General features: G+C 39.1%; 1 long non-coding RNA gene across 1 annotated transcript in view; it reads left to right on the top strand.

Moving 5' to 3' along the window:
• The window catches only part of LOC143696003 (uncharacterized), a 67,925-nt gene extending 56,577 nt beyond the window's left edge, over window positions 1–11,348 (top strand). Inside the window, exons 2-3 of the long non-coding RNA XR_013185482.1 lie at window positions 2,837–2,903; window positions 11,291–11,348. This is a non-coding gene — a long non-coding RNA (uncharacterized LOC143696003). The remainder of the gene's footprint in view (window positions 1–2,836; window positions 2,904–11,290) is intronic.
• Window positions 11,349–14,289: the final 2,941 nt, after the last annotated feature.

The following is a 14,289-nucleotide window of genomic DNA, read 5'->3' as shown; positions in this document are numbered from 1 at the left end:
CTCAAATAAGAAGGGGAAAATTTTACAAATAGTTAGCTCTGCAGGTTTGGTGAGCAATTTTCACATTTTCAGAATATTTGCAGATGGGAACCTGCAATAGCTTCCCTGGATACTTTATTTTTTTTTTTTTTTTTGTGAGCAAGTAACCATTCCTATTTATCATGAAAGTCTTTTAAAATGAAGCATCCTGATGGTATCTGTCTCACTGCAAAGCAGAGCTCCAGTATCCCATAGCAGCTTTTTGTCCTATATAATTAAGAGTTCATGAAAATGGGTTTGTACAAAAGCTGCATCCACAGTGGTGTGCTAAATATGTCAAGGACATAACTAGAAGCCCTGGCCCATCATGCCCTTGATTTGTTTGTGTACTCCTTATGCATATTTTTGACCAGGGATAATCAACTTTCCTAGTCAATGCCAGTCTAGGATGAGACAACAGCATAGTCCAGAGGCTGTTCTCTTGGATGTCAATGAGGTCCAGGCAGGGTCCTGGAAGAGAATTCAGCAACTAAGTGACACTGCCTGCAAGGCTGGGGAACAGGTCCCAGATCATGTCCTTTACTAGCACTCCTTACAGACTCACCATGACTTAGTGCCTAACATCATACTAACCAGTTTGTGCTGGGATCCTTCTGTCACAAAAGGCCCACAGGTTTTGATGAACATGTTTAAACTTAAGTTGCTGAGAAAGTTGTACTTGAAATGGCTTGGCTAGCTGAGGTGCCCAAGGTTAAAGTACAAGTAGCAGGGTTTGACAACTCAATGACTTATAAAATATTGTTACTGTTTGGGAATGTAGCTGATGAATCACTGATGCTTATTAAAGGAAATTACTTTTTTTTTTCCAAATTCTTTCACCTAATTTTCCCCACCTGTTCTAACATGCACTCTGGATCAGAAAGAAATCAGTGCTCATGGTTCATAACACAAAAGTGCTACAGGATGATGCCTTACTCCAAGGCATCATTGCTACTCAGCTCTCTCTTTCAGGCCTCTGTACCCTCCCATTCAAGACTTTTTGGTCAGTATTTCTAAACCCTAATACAGCTGTTTTACTCTCCCTGTGTTAAGTGCTCTCCTTTCAGTGTGCCTACCATATGACATGGCCCAAATCAGCCGCTAGCAGAGCACCCCTCTCCTAGAGTGATGGTTCTCTCTTCCCCCATGGGAAATCCTTCAGTATTTTAAACTACAAAACCCATGTGTGGAACTGACAGGAACACAGCTTCCTCTGAAGAACCCCCCTTGAGGAGGTGAGGAGAAGGAGCCCACCAGCCCCTTCTTCAGCACAGCACTGGCAGGCAGGGATAAATCTTCCGGCAGCCGCCCATCCTCCCCTTCCCGCTGCCGCTACAGCGGCTCCGTGCCAAACGCCCGCGCATTGAAAAACATTTGTTTTGCGCCATAAAACCCAGTGGCTAACAGCTGCACATGTTGTCTCCAGTGTCATAAACCTGTCATCAGCCTGGTATTGTTTACATATGGCTACAAGGCCCTCGTAACTGAGCGTCCCTGCGCGGTGCGGCGACAGCCAACGCTTTCCTGACAGCTGTGTCAACTGGAAGCGGCGCAGCCAGCTTATTTGCTTCAGCAAAAGCCTCAGTAGCCCCCACCCTAAAGACACAAATCAGATTCTTTCATTTTTTTAATGAGCTCAATGTTAATAATAGATCAACTGCAGTGCAGATGCTGGAGTGGAAAATAGCTCGCATTTCACTAACAAGGCACATAATTCTCCCAGAAATAATGGATTTCAACTGAAATAGTTGCAGCCAGCCAGGCAGCACTTATAATGCATGACCGAGTGTCCAAAATGAAATCAAAATCTGGGAAACATGCAAAGGTGCTAATTTTCTACATCAGTGGGATTTATCAAGTTCCTACTGATTAATATGAAAAGTTGTTTTGCTGTTCAACTGATAGAGCTTTGTTTTACTTGCATAGACTTGAAAGAAATTGATTTCAATATTACAGGAACTTCTCGATTGGCAGAATGCTTTTAAATCAGTAAATCAATTCTCTCTGAATTATAAATGGCAGTTATTAAATAGGGATTTTTTTTAGTCTCCATCTTAGTGACAAGGTTCCTATATATTGAGAGAACAGCTACAATATTTTTCTTTATATACACATACCAAGACATTTTTTGAAAGATCTGAGTTTAATTCACTGGTTTTTCCACCATCTTTCATTACTTAAAAAATATTTATTAACCTCCCCTGTCAAAAAGGGTCATTTACCCAGGATTCTTTACACAGTATGATTTGAAATTGCTTGGCAAGAGGGAAAGATAAAAGAGAAATACATAAATCAGCATTTGCTTTAGAGCACATGCCTTCCCAGAGAACTCTGTCCCTGGATCATTAAAACTGAGGTTAACTTGCTTACCTTCACAGTGGATGTTATTCCCTAGTTATTCCTTAACTGTGAAAGCTATTCCTTAGTTGTAAAGTGGAGGCACACATTCTAAAACTCAGCCAGTGTAAATAACTCTAAATGTAGATTTTAAAAGGGTCTCCAATTCTTCCATGATGGAGAAGATGGAATGCTCTGTCAGAGATTTCAGATTGGGAGTAACTATTCTTACAAGTTTCAGGACCATGTTAGATTCTCTTTACTTTCCACAGGACTTTAGTTTGCACAGTTTCAGGACCTGTGGGCTTGTTGACAACCTCTGATGAAATGCTGCAGCACTCTCAAGTCACTGTCGACAAGAACTGGTCCCAGCACCCAGCACAAGCAGAACAGTACTGTGGATGCTCACCTGGGCTTTGAAGTGACTTTATTCTACTAATGCTTTGTTGACATTATTATTTTGGATTGGTTTCTTGAACAGATCTGGCCAGCAGACCCAGGTTCGCTGCAGTACATAGTGTGGATTCTCCCTGAGGTCTGTGGAACAGGTAAGGCCTGAAGCTGCAGCATCCTGAGCAAGGGAAATGCAAACTATTCCACACTTCCAATGTTTACAGCACCTTTCAGGGTTGGTCTCTTATATTTCAAGTCCCTGAGCACTACCAATGTTACCTTTAAACATCACTATTGCTACAATTATTACAGGTGGGATATTTAACCATGACCATAAAAAGTCCTGGGGTTCTGGTCTCTGCCAATTTATGCTATGGAAGCCATGAATATTCAAAACCCTTAGAATCTCACCAGAAAAATGTAGAGTGAAATGCTGTAACCATTCTAGAGAACTTCACTGTTAGAAATGACTGGGGCTGTGGTCTGTACCTGGAGCCTCTACATGACATTACCCTTTCTAGGAAGGGTGAGCTGTTGCCCTGCTCCCTGAACACATCTTGGGGAAGGTCAAATACCTGCTGAGCCATCTCTGTGCTCAAATGGACACTCCACCAGTGAACATCCACACATGGTGGCTGGGGTTTATTCTCCTGGTGGCCACAGCTTGTGGTCACTCCTCATGGCTCACTCCTTGTTTCCAACAACAGGCACTTTTGGCCCTGCTGTCCCTGGGTTGATGGGTGGTCATCCATCTGCTAACAACTCATCAGTCTTTGTTCTACCCAAAGGGCATTGATCCTAGTTTATCTAAAGTATTTTCTCTAAAAGTTTCATCTTTCATTGAAAGTACCAGCCTGAACTAGCTCTAAATCTTATGTATTATGGATTATGCTAAATTAGATAGAATTTGAAAAATTACCTCTAAATGTCTCATAGTTATTTATCATCATCCAGGGTCTGTCAGCCCCCACAGGATGATCAAAGAACCTTTTTTGCCTTGGTTTTGCTACACACTGGTAAAGGTTATGACATTCTCATTCAATACTTCTTATTTCCTTAACATTAATGACCAAAATGGGCAGCAAAAATGTAACACTTCTAGAATAGATTAATTTCAACCCCCTATTTGTATTCATTGGTTTTATTATCAACATCACACATTATCTGTTATGGTCTGGCATTTTAAAAGGGAGGATGACTTTATGCAGTAAGGGCAATAACTAATAAAATAGTAAAATAGCATTATGTTCCAGCAGATAAATATATATTAGAGTTTCATAGAACTAGACTGCCTGACCAGCCAATGAAAAGGGAATTAATCTAATTTATTGTTATATCATTTTTATCTAGGAATGTGTACATTACTCTTTATGTGATTAATATACCTTAGTGCTAGAGCACCCTTTTCTTGCCCTTAGTAATTAGCTGTTGCTTGATGTGAGGCCATAACACTGTCTGCTCAAAAGCAATTATCATCTATCATGTATTGGCCTGTTCAGACTTTTAAGTTTGGAGGTCTTTCTCAAGAAGGCTTCAGATTTTTTACTTGCTTTTTTATTTTTTATTATTTTCATGTCACTGCTATTCCGCATGGGGAGCCTAAAATCATCGTGAACACCTTCAGTTGAAAGAAGAGCATGAAAGCTGCAGTAACAACAATAGCTCAGAAAAGGATTTCAGTTTGATTGAAGCTTTGGGTACCCTCTAAATAAAACCAATATTTCTTCTGTGGAAAGAACATATAGATTGCAATATCTTTCACCTGTTTCAGATGTTAAGTTTAACAAGCAGGGAACTGTGGTTTAGGATGCCTTCTAAACTTGATTTTTTTTATTAGTCCTCTTTTTCTCTATTTCCCCTCTCCTCCAATTTTTTTCCTTCAGAATCAGAGGGTGTTCTCCAACAGCATGATACATTGCATGTTTAGAAGTTAGTCATATATAACTCCAAATTCACAAAATATGAACTAGTGCTCCAAATTTTGAAATGTTATTAGAATTATTAAGATTTAGATAAGAAGAAATGAATAAATTTTTGCAAATATTATTACATACATTTTCCAAGCATCTGTGTTTGAAGCTTAAGTATACATGAAACTAATTACGTGAATTGCCTTAATCTAGTTCAGTCTTCATGGATGTTGCAAAGGGAAGTTGGGCAATGGAAAAAGGAAGATAAACCTAAACTTGTCCTAATAGGGACGTGAATAAACATAAAGCCAAAGTAGCTGAGGCTTATTTCTGAGCAGTAGATATTTTGATTTTTCTATTTAAGTAAATGCAGCCTTGTGTCTGATATCTGCGTCATCTATGGTTTCTGTTCTTGTTTGATCTTTAAGTAGGAATTGCACTGTGGATTTTGTTTAACTGACTTAAGGATCTGTTTTCATGGACACCACCACACTGACTGAAAGCTTCATTTCCCAGGGAATGCAACTGGGCCATACAAAGGTGCTATGTCTATATTGGTTACATTAATAACAGAATATTTCCCCAAACCATTGGGTTTTAGAGATGACCAAAAAAGTTACAGATAGCCAAATCCAAGACAGGTACAATCTAGTGGATCATGTCAATATGAGGATTTCTTGTTTGCTGAAATATGCCACAAATATTAGTGTAACTGACTGAATAGTTTATGGGGACAGGGCTGACATTTAGGAAAACCAAGGGATTTACATGCATGATACCTCTGTTTACCTTTCAGGCAGCACACACATGCTAAAATCATGGCACAGTAGTGTAAGAAGTCTTGAAATGGCTCTCCATCTTAAAAGTTTTGTTGCAGGATTTGTATTGCCTGTGCCTATAGATGTGCGGAATTGTGTTATGCTTGGCTATGGTTGCAAGCTGTGTGTTGTTTTTCTTGGCATGCTGAAAATCTGCCCTCTGAAATGTCACTGCTTGCCTGTACACCATTCTCTGCTAAGATCTTGTGGCTCCCCTGGTGACCTGCTTGTTTAAAACACAGCAGGGGAAACATGGAGAAAGCACAGAAATTTGGGCAAAATAAAATTCAAACCTTAAGACACTGAAATCACACAACCCTTTGCAAGAATCCAGCATTGCCTGGACTGGTATCTGAAACTTGCTCGCATGGAGATGAATATCTCACAAAGCTGAGAACTGAAAATTCACAGATGCCTTATTATAAAACAAAAATCTGGCTTTGACACTAAGGGAACATTTATTCTCCCTTAAAATTCTATATAAGTACAGATTTCATGGGAATGTTTACAGTAAACCTCAGTTCAAGTTTCTCACTCAGCTGGTGTTTCAGTTCATCATATACAAATACTCATATGAAAAGCTCTTTAAAATCAAAATGAAAAAGAATCTGCTTAACATAATACATTGTCCCAAGCACAAATAAATTGACAAGGAATGTATTCAGACTGGAAATGAGAAGCTTTGTATAGAGGCAGAGCACTGAAATTCAGACAGCTTTCAGGAGGGGCAGTGCAGATTGAAAACTTGAGTAAGTTTTATGATGACCCTCAAAAGATGTGTTTAAGGCAAATGTTGTCCATGTTAACAAGAACATCCTTAAAATTTTCAAACTGCATTTTTAGTATGTACTCCCACCTTGAAGTAGTTCTGGAGCAGAGACTAGATTAATTTCTGCAGCTTGGTGGGCTCTCTCATTTAATATTGGCCAGAGGCACAGATAAAACTTAAGAATCAGTATTTTGAGAAGACTAGGTAAGCAGAGTGACAGCTGAAAAGAACATGTTGTAGTCCTTTCCTCCTTGTGTAAGGTTAAGCAACACAGCTTGTGATCATTTATTTAGGTTGTGTCATTATGGGATCCAAGTCAAATGCAGAACTTTTGACAGAGTTGAGTGGTTCATATGCTTCCCAGGATTCTGGTCTTTCTAATCTTGCTGTTACCATCTGGGCACTATGAATAAAGAAATGCACAAGCTAAGTCAGGTGGGTCTTATCCCCCTTCTAGCAACTAAATACCTCTGAGGTGTAACACAGTGAAGTATGCAATTTCTTTTTCATTCAGTTTGAGTGCATGGGACATACTCTGAATTCTTATAATAGCAAAATCCTCTTTGAAGTTGATCAGTTGTCCAGCAATTTACATTGTCAGCAGTTTTCTTGGATTTCGAGTCATCCTTTTCTCAGGATTTGGGTTGAATGAGAGCTTGCCTGAGAAGGAAATCTGAATATGGTCTTTGTTGGTTGAATGAGAGGTCAGTATTGCTGCGAGTCATGAAGTGGCCAGGTCTCACTGGGCTGGCTTCTTTAAAACCTACACAGCTGTTGCCTCACAAACTACTTATATACATACATAGATATAAATAAGCACTGTCACACTCTTGCCCTACAGCAAGGAGTAAATACAAAGCAAAACTTTATGATGCTTAGGACACTGCTGGTTTTCACATCAGGATCTTCCTGGGCCCTAAGAAAAGGTTTTATGAAACTAGCTCTTCTCCCCCTTGAAAACAGCATCTTATATCATGGTAAAGATCAGGGACATGGTATGTAAGGGAGACTACCTTTTACAAATTTTGGAATGATACAACCATTCTGCTTTTACTTAAACTTATCACTACCTTAGATGTCTTTTTTGTCCTGCTTTTCTTTCAGTTTGGTTGATAGCATAGAAGAGTTACTCAAGACTATGTTTTCATATCATTCCTATGAGTAACTTACAGTAAAGATATTACATGGGGTTTGTGTGTACTGTAAAAAAAAAAAAAGAAAGAAAAAAAGAAAAGAAAAAGTTTCCAGTGTATCATTTATTCAGTTTATTATAACCATAAAATGTATTGAGTAGAAGTAATATTAGGTCTGTGTTTTTCAACCCATTCTTTTGCTACTGCAATAACGCTTCAGCAAAACTATTTTGTTCTCCATGTTGCATACTTCCTGCACACTCATTCTTCTGCTAATAAAAGGGGGAAGTTATGATGCTGAAAGCACAATTTTCACCTTCTGATCTTTCATACTGAAAAGGCTTTATGATTTAGTTGCTGTTGTCGTTAATGTCCCTGAAAAAGGGTTCAAAATGTGCAAGTTTCCAGCAAAGGGCAAAAGAAGAACTATCCATAAATCATTAAAAGCTTGAGGACCTTTAAATTATTTATTTTTAATTATTACAGTTAATAATATTTTAATGTATCCTAGAATAAGTGAATTGATTATTATTGATTTTTGTGATGACTTCAGAACAGAGAACTCTCACCCCGGCTTAATAAATTGACTGATAAACTGACTGCATTGTTCAACATTAGCCTGGAAGTAAAAGATAAGAAAGCACAGGCTTTGTACTCTGATCAACCAAGTTGTCAGTCAAAACTGCAGAAGTATAGCTAAGGAGTGTAAGAACTGAAGGAGCATAAGTTCGAGGCCCAGGAGGGGAAGCGTAAGACCAGACAATATGCCAATTAATGGAATTAAAGCAAAAAGGTTTAAAAAGGGTTTCCCTTAGGAGACAGCATGAAAGAAAAGACAACAGTTGATTCAATAAGGACAAAAGCACAAATGAGCTGGCTATGAAAAGGATCAGAATATTTACAGATGATAGTGTCTGAAGAATTAAGGAACACTAGCTTGCAATTACTGTGAATTTATTACGCCCCAGTAGCATGTCCTAATTTGGTCTCGTCTAGCCTCTGAACAAATATGTTCATCCTTAAATTCCAGAGCAAAAGAAATAATCCCTTCTGGTTTCAATCAGACTATGAAACTGATTAAGATCAGCAAAAATTCAAATACTATAACAAACAAAGGGAATTTCACTGAAGTTTCCTGTCCATCATCTGTATCAGCATTTGCAGGCTTCACAGCAATTCATGGTTTATTTTAGCAATGCTGTGTTTGTGAGGTCCAACAGCAATGGACCTCATGCTCACCTTCCCACACAATGCAAGGTAGAGAAGGATAGGACAAAGAGAGGGGCTCAGAGAGTTGCCTTTCACATGTGAAGGTGTGCATGCAGATAGGAGCTGTTCCTTGTGCTGGGTTTGTTTGCAGGTCCATTCCCAGGAATGATGTCTCACCCCCAACAAGAGATGCCTTTCAGAGTTTCACAAACTGTCCAAGGGGCATCCTTGGTTTTAATACATGTAAAAGGCTCACAAATTATATTTTCCCCAGCACATTTTGAAGAGATTTCGAAGTAGAAAATGGAAGAGAATAAAAGTAAGTGGGAGAATGTTTTAGTGTCTCTGTGATTGAGATTCAAAGGGTTTCAAATGATCAACTTTATAGAGCTGTATGTTCAGAAATCTGCATGAACCACCATCCTTCCTGAGGTGAAAACAATTGCTGAAGTATTCTCACTATCCCAAAAATACAACAACCCAGAGAACAGCCACATCCCTCAATGAACCACAGAGCTCTCTGCTGAAAAGGAAATGACCCTCAGTGGCCCCCTCCATACAGGACCATCCTGTCAGTGAGTCTTGCTCCCCTCTCTCTTTTGGAAGCAGGAAAATCTCATCCTTTTTTTTGCATCTGGCTTCCCACCCTATCTCATGTTAGTCTGGTTCAAATCAAATCAGAAGTGTCAATTACTCATTAGCACACTGCTAATTGCTCATCTACTTGTCCTTACCACTGTTGCTCACCTCACATAGGAAGCAAAGCATTAATGATCTGGTTTGCCAGCTCCAGTAGAGCCTCAGCATCCCATTTTGGGAGTCAGGGCAAAGGAGTTCTGTAGGGCAGAACTTTCTGCTTCCTACTGCCTCACCTCTGGTACCCACAAGGACCAGGGGACCAGCATCAGAGGGTTCCCAGGCCTGTATTTGCTGTGTTTAGTTTTCTGTGTTTAGTGAGCTTCTATCATTCTGTTTCTAGGTTTGCAATACAGAGCTTCCCCCTTTTCTTGCTGGAATGCAGTTTGTTTTGTGTCAAACATTTGAAGAAAAGACAATAAAAAGTAAACTTCATGAGGTAATTCCGCTCCTCCGGAGTTAGCAAATCCAAATATGCTGGCATAGCAAATCCAGAAAAGTTTGTAATGTGAGGAGATGAAAGTAAAATGTTGTTGAGGTCAATTTACTAACATGAAATTTCCAGGACCAGGGGAGAATTTCTACAGCAGTAATTAAGCTGTGCCTATCAGTAGAGGGACAAGCAAAGAGGAGATCACAAATGTCTTAGGAAACTCTGCACAGTCACAGGCAGGTACCCTGACCTCACACTATGTATTTCTCTGTTCTAACTAAACTTCCACCAAAAAAGAATTGCAAACACATTACTCTGTTTTCTGAACTAATAATTAGGCAAATTGATTCCAATACATCAAATCCCTACTAAATGATATGCAGAATTTTGTGCTTGTATGGTAGAAGAGGGGGACAGGAAATATTGGCTCTCATGAAGCTAAAAAGAGCAAACTGATATTTTTTTAATTTGTTTAAACAAAAATTGCTCCCTAGATGGCACACTGTGTTTTGCCTGGAGCAAATGTTTATGGCTGAGTTATAAAATAGAAGTTTGTGGCATCTCATAGTGCTGCACATGCACACACAGACACACAGATACAAGTCAGTTCCTGTCCAATTGCTTTAGATCACGTTAAATCTCAGCTGTCTCAGCTGTTTAGGGGTATCTTGGGAAGCATCAGGTTTGAAAAGGTCCTTCATCTAACACTTGTCTATCTTTTGTCAGCTTGTTAGGATGATGTGTGGTATGCTTTTCTATGCTTTCTATTGCACCCATCAGCACTTCAGGTAACAGCACAGGGAACCAACACTAGAGTAGTCATGTCCAGAGGAAATATTTTGATGGCAACCCTAAAAGAAGAAATGGGGCTTTGTTTCATCAGAAGATTCAAAAAAATGCTGTGCTTTATCTAAGCTTGTGTTTTCATAGACAATGCTAACTACTCATATTTCACCAATGTCATTCTAAACAAACATGAACATAAGGAGCATCAAGAATTCACCTGAATTTTTTTCCATCTTTCATCACCTATGGAGAAAGTGAGGACTTAGTGCTTCTGCAATTTTTTTCCTAATGTATACTGTGCAGCAAATGATCATTACATGGAACAGTGCTAGCTTGTGGTTCTGCAAATTGCAAATGTTGCAGAAGAGTTGTTCATTACTTGTCTTGGTCAGTGTTGCAAAACTAATTTTCTTTTTATATTGAGGGAAGCGCTCACTGCTTTGACACAGCACAAGCTGTTTTGGCTGCACTGTATAATGATGAGTTTAGTCACTAAGGTATAATCTTAATAAGCAAAACAAAGAGAATAATAATTCAGAGTTTGCACTGACTGTGGTCTCCACACAGATTTTGAACAGCCTCTGGAGCTGTTATGTACACAAAAATCTGTATTGTAAAGGAATCTTATGTGGAGATCAAGTCTTGCTTTAAAATGGTCTCCTGAAAGGTGTGAAGTTCAGACTGTGCTAAGGGCTGCCCCCTCCCATAAGTCTGCTTCCATCCTGTCCAGAATCACACATGGCAACTCTATGCCATAAAATGAGTGAGAGACTTGGTGTGGGGAAAGGCTTCTCAAAGACTTTTGAGGTTGTGATGTAGGCTGAATTTTAAGTGTCTCTGTCTGACAGATCCATTACCACTGAGTACTCTGGGGACCAACCAAAACTCCCAAGTTGGAGCACTAAAAGGTATTTATTTCCCTATACCTTTCTCTTTGGCTCATGCATACACTTTCTGTTAATAAGAACAATCATCAAGACACACCCATATCTTTGGGAGCTGGGATCTCACTGTCCTTCCAAAACATTTTGTCTCTTCTTGTGAAGCCTTTTCTTTTTTTTCCTCTTTCCTTTTAACATGCCTATAACATTAATTACTGCTGATAGGAAGGGTAATGCATGCAGCACCAGACTAGACAACCTAGGAAAATCCCTGGTGAAAATGAATGTGGTCAGAGAGAGATGAGAAAGCATGGAAGTACATATCCTTCATTCCATATTCATTTTTCCAATGTCTAGGACATAAGTTTCATTCCACAAAAATTTTGCAAATGTGATTTTTTTTTTCTGAAAGCAGGAAATTTCAAAGTACTTTACAAAGAAAAGGATTTTTTTTTGAGGCGATTGAGTTGAGATTTTGTTTGAGGTGAGATTTAAAATAAAAATTTCTCCTGTCTGCTTCTAAGGGGGCACTCAAAATACCACCCACCTCCTTGAACAGGCTAAGTAGCTGTGGATGCCCTGTCCCTGGAAGTGTTCAAGGGTGGGTTGGAGGAGGCTTTGAGCAGCCTGGTGTAGTAGAGGTTGTCCCTGTCCATGTCCAGATTGGAACTAGATGATCTTTAGGATTGCTTCCAAATAAAGTCATTCTATGATTCTATGACATTTCCTCACTACTACTTTATAGAACTCTCCTCAGCTCAGGTACCTGTGCTCTTCCTCCTCTTCAACAAAGGTAGTGATTAATGTTCTCCAAAAAGCAAAGGCTGTAGTGAGAGAAACCTAGCAAATGGGCTCTTGCACAAGTGGTGGCCAGGAAAACATGTCTCATGGCAGTATTTCTTTTCAATAGCAACAAGAAACCCGAAGTACTTCTTTTCCCATTCTCAGCAGATATCAGTCAAAAGGCTTACTCTTTGTGCTGAGGTCATGAAGGGATGGACTTTTCATACTAGACTATTTTTTTTTTTTGTTTTTTCTAGGTCACTGAATAGACTGACTTCCCTAACTGAAGGTTCAAGCCTTCAGATCAGTACCTGTTAACAAACCTGATTCTCAATTACTTTTTGATTTATGTTAGAATATGTTTTGATTTATGTTAGAACAAGTCACAGTTAAGGCTAAACCCCTCAGTATGGTAAAAAGCAAACCAAGACCAATATATGAAGCATTCTGCAAGCATTGGCCTAACTGCAAATTAGTTCTGGTTCATAAAGGGCTCTCTGGAATAACAACTGAATTACAAATCTTTGTCAGTAGGATAGTGATCAGCACCTGCTCATAGGCAGTAGCAGTTGCCAATGGAGGCTTTCTGTTCTACAAATAATAATGCATACTCATAAATGCACATTCTCCTCTCCCTGTTGTCAAAGGCGGTGAGAAATAGCAAAGCAGTGAATTTTCACCAGTCAGTTTCACTTTGATGTCTGTCAAATGCCAAATGTCTGCCAATCAGTTCTGGGGCAAGGGCAAGAAAGGAAAACCATCCGACAGATGGGGGAGCAGATGGGGGAGAGTGGGAGAAGAGCCACCCACCCCATCAAACTACAGGCAGTAGCCACAGCCACAGCAGTATTACTGCTTTCTGGAGCCAGGGTGTTTTGTTGTTCTTTTTAGGTTTGGTTTTTTAACAGATATGGGCCCCATCACCTCCACCACAGTATCACCCATATTTTTCAAGCTGGGTTTCCCAGGGTGTCCTTCGGTGCATGATAAATGAAGTCATTGCTTTCACTTTTTTATTACAGGTAATCAGAAAGAAAGAGGGTTTTATTGGACTCAGGACTTTGAGAAAGAATTCTTTGCCCTCCTTCCCACAGAGTCACTTACCTAGCCACAATAAAACTGTCTCTCCTCTGTCAGATTTACCCTCTCAAAAAAATTTCTCCAATTAGCAATTTCTTACAGTGGACACTAATAGTGAGGGATAACTGAGAAACAAAAAGACAAAATAGTGGACAAATTTAACTCATTAAGCCCTTAAAAATCTATCCATCAAGTTTAGTTTTGTGTGCAAACAGCCCATGAGAAGACTGTAGTTCCTTCCCTGCTTTCTTCTCAGAAACTGTTCATGAAGCTTGTTTAAGCCTTGCAATCAGAAGTAGCAGTCTCACCCCAAAAGTTTTTTCTTCTTTGAATAGCTGAGCTATATAATACATATGTCACAATAATATATGTCATATAATTCAGTCTTCTAGTGTAAATGGCATTTCTTGTGATTTTTTTTCTATTCACTTTCAAGGTGTATTTCTGTGTAACAGCTTTAAAGTGTTTTCTCAGCACTGGTGGTTAATAGAATTTGTTCACAGCAATCTGTCAAAATCAAATCAAACACGGAAAAGAGTGTCAACACAGCAATGTTTTATAAATGTACATCTATAAGCAGCAAGGTTTGGGGAGGGAATTACTTCGCGGATGATTGGAGGTGTGGAGTGAGAATTGTCCATCTGCATTTCCAATGTCTCTTCAGCTCCAGCATATTTTGTAGACAGACTTATAAAACATAGAATACATTCCAGAAGGAACCTCAGAAGCTCTTAATCTCCAGCTCTTCATTTCAAAGACAAAACTGCTGCAGAGTTATTCATCTGTCCTGTTTTTCAGATAGGACTAGAGATTCTGCACCCAACAATCTATTTCAATCTTCATATTCCTTTAGACCTTTACTTCCCTAATTAAAATTTATTTCCTAATGTCTAAATTAAATCTCCTAAATTGAATTACTGCAATTAAATTGCTGCAAATTAAACTTATTACCTCTTATCCAACCTGCAGTGGACTCAGACGACGGTAATTACCATTATCTCTGGTTACACATCCTTTTCTTTCTCTTCTGTAGATTAACCAAATTCAAATCTTTTAAAAATACATCACATTTGTAAGTCTTCTGTTCTCTTATCAAGCACTTT

Source organism: Agelaius phoeniceus, chromosome 1, assembly GCF_051311805.1.
Source record: "Agelaius phoeniceus isolate bAgePho1 chromosome 1, bAgePho1.hap1, whole genome shotgun sequence".
In the NCBI taxonomy this organism is placed as follows: Eukaryota; Metazoa; Chordata; class Aves; order Passeriformes; family Icteridae; genus Agelaius; species Agelaius phoeniceus.
The sequence above is the reverse complement of the archived record's forward strand: the minus strand, read 5'-3'. Positions and strand labels throughout refer to the sequence as shown.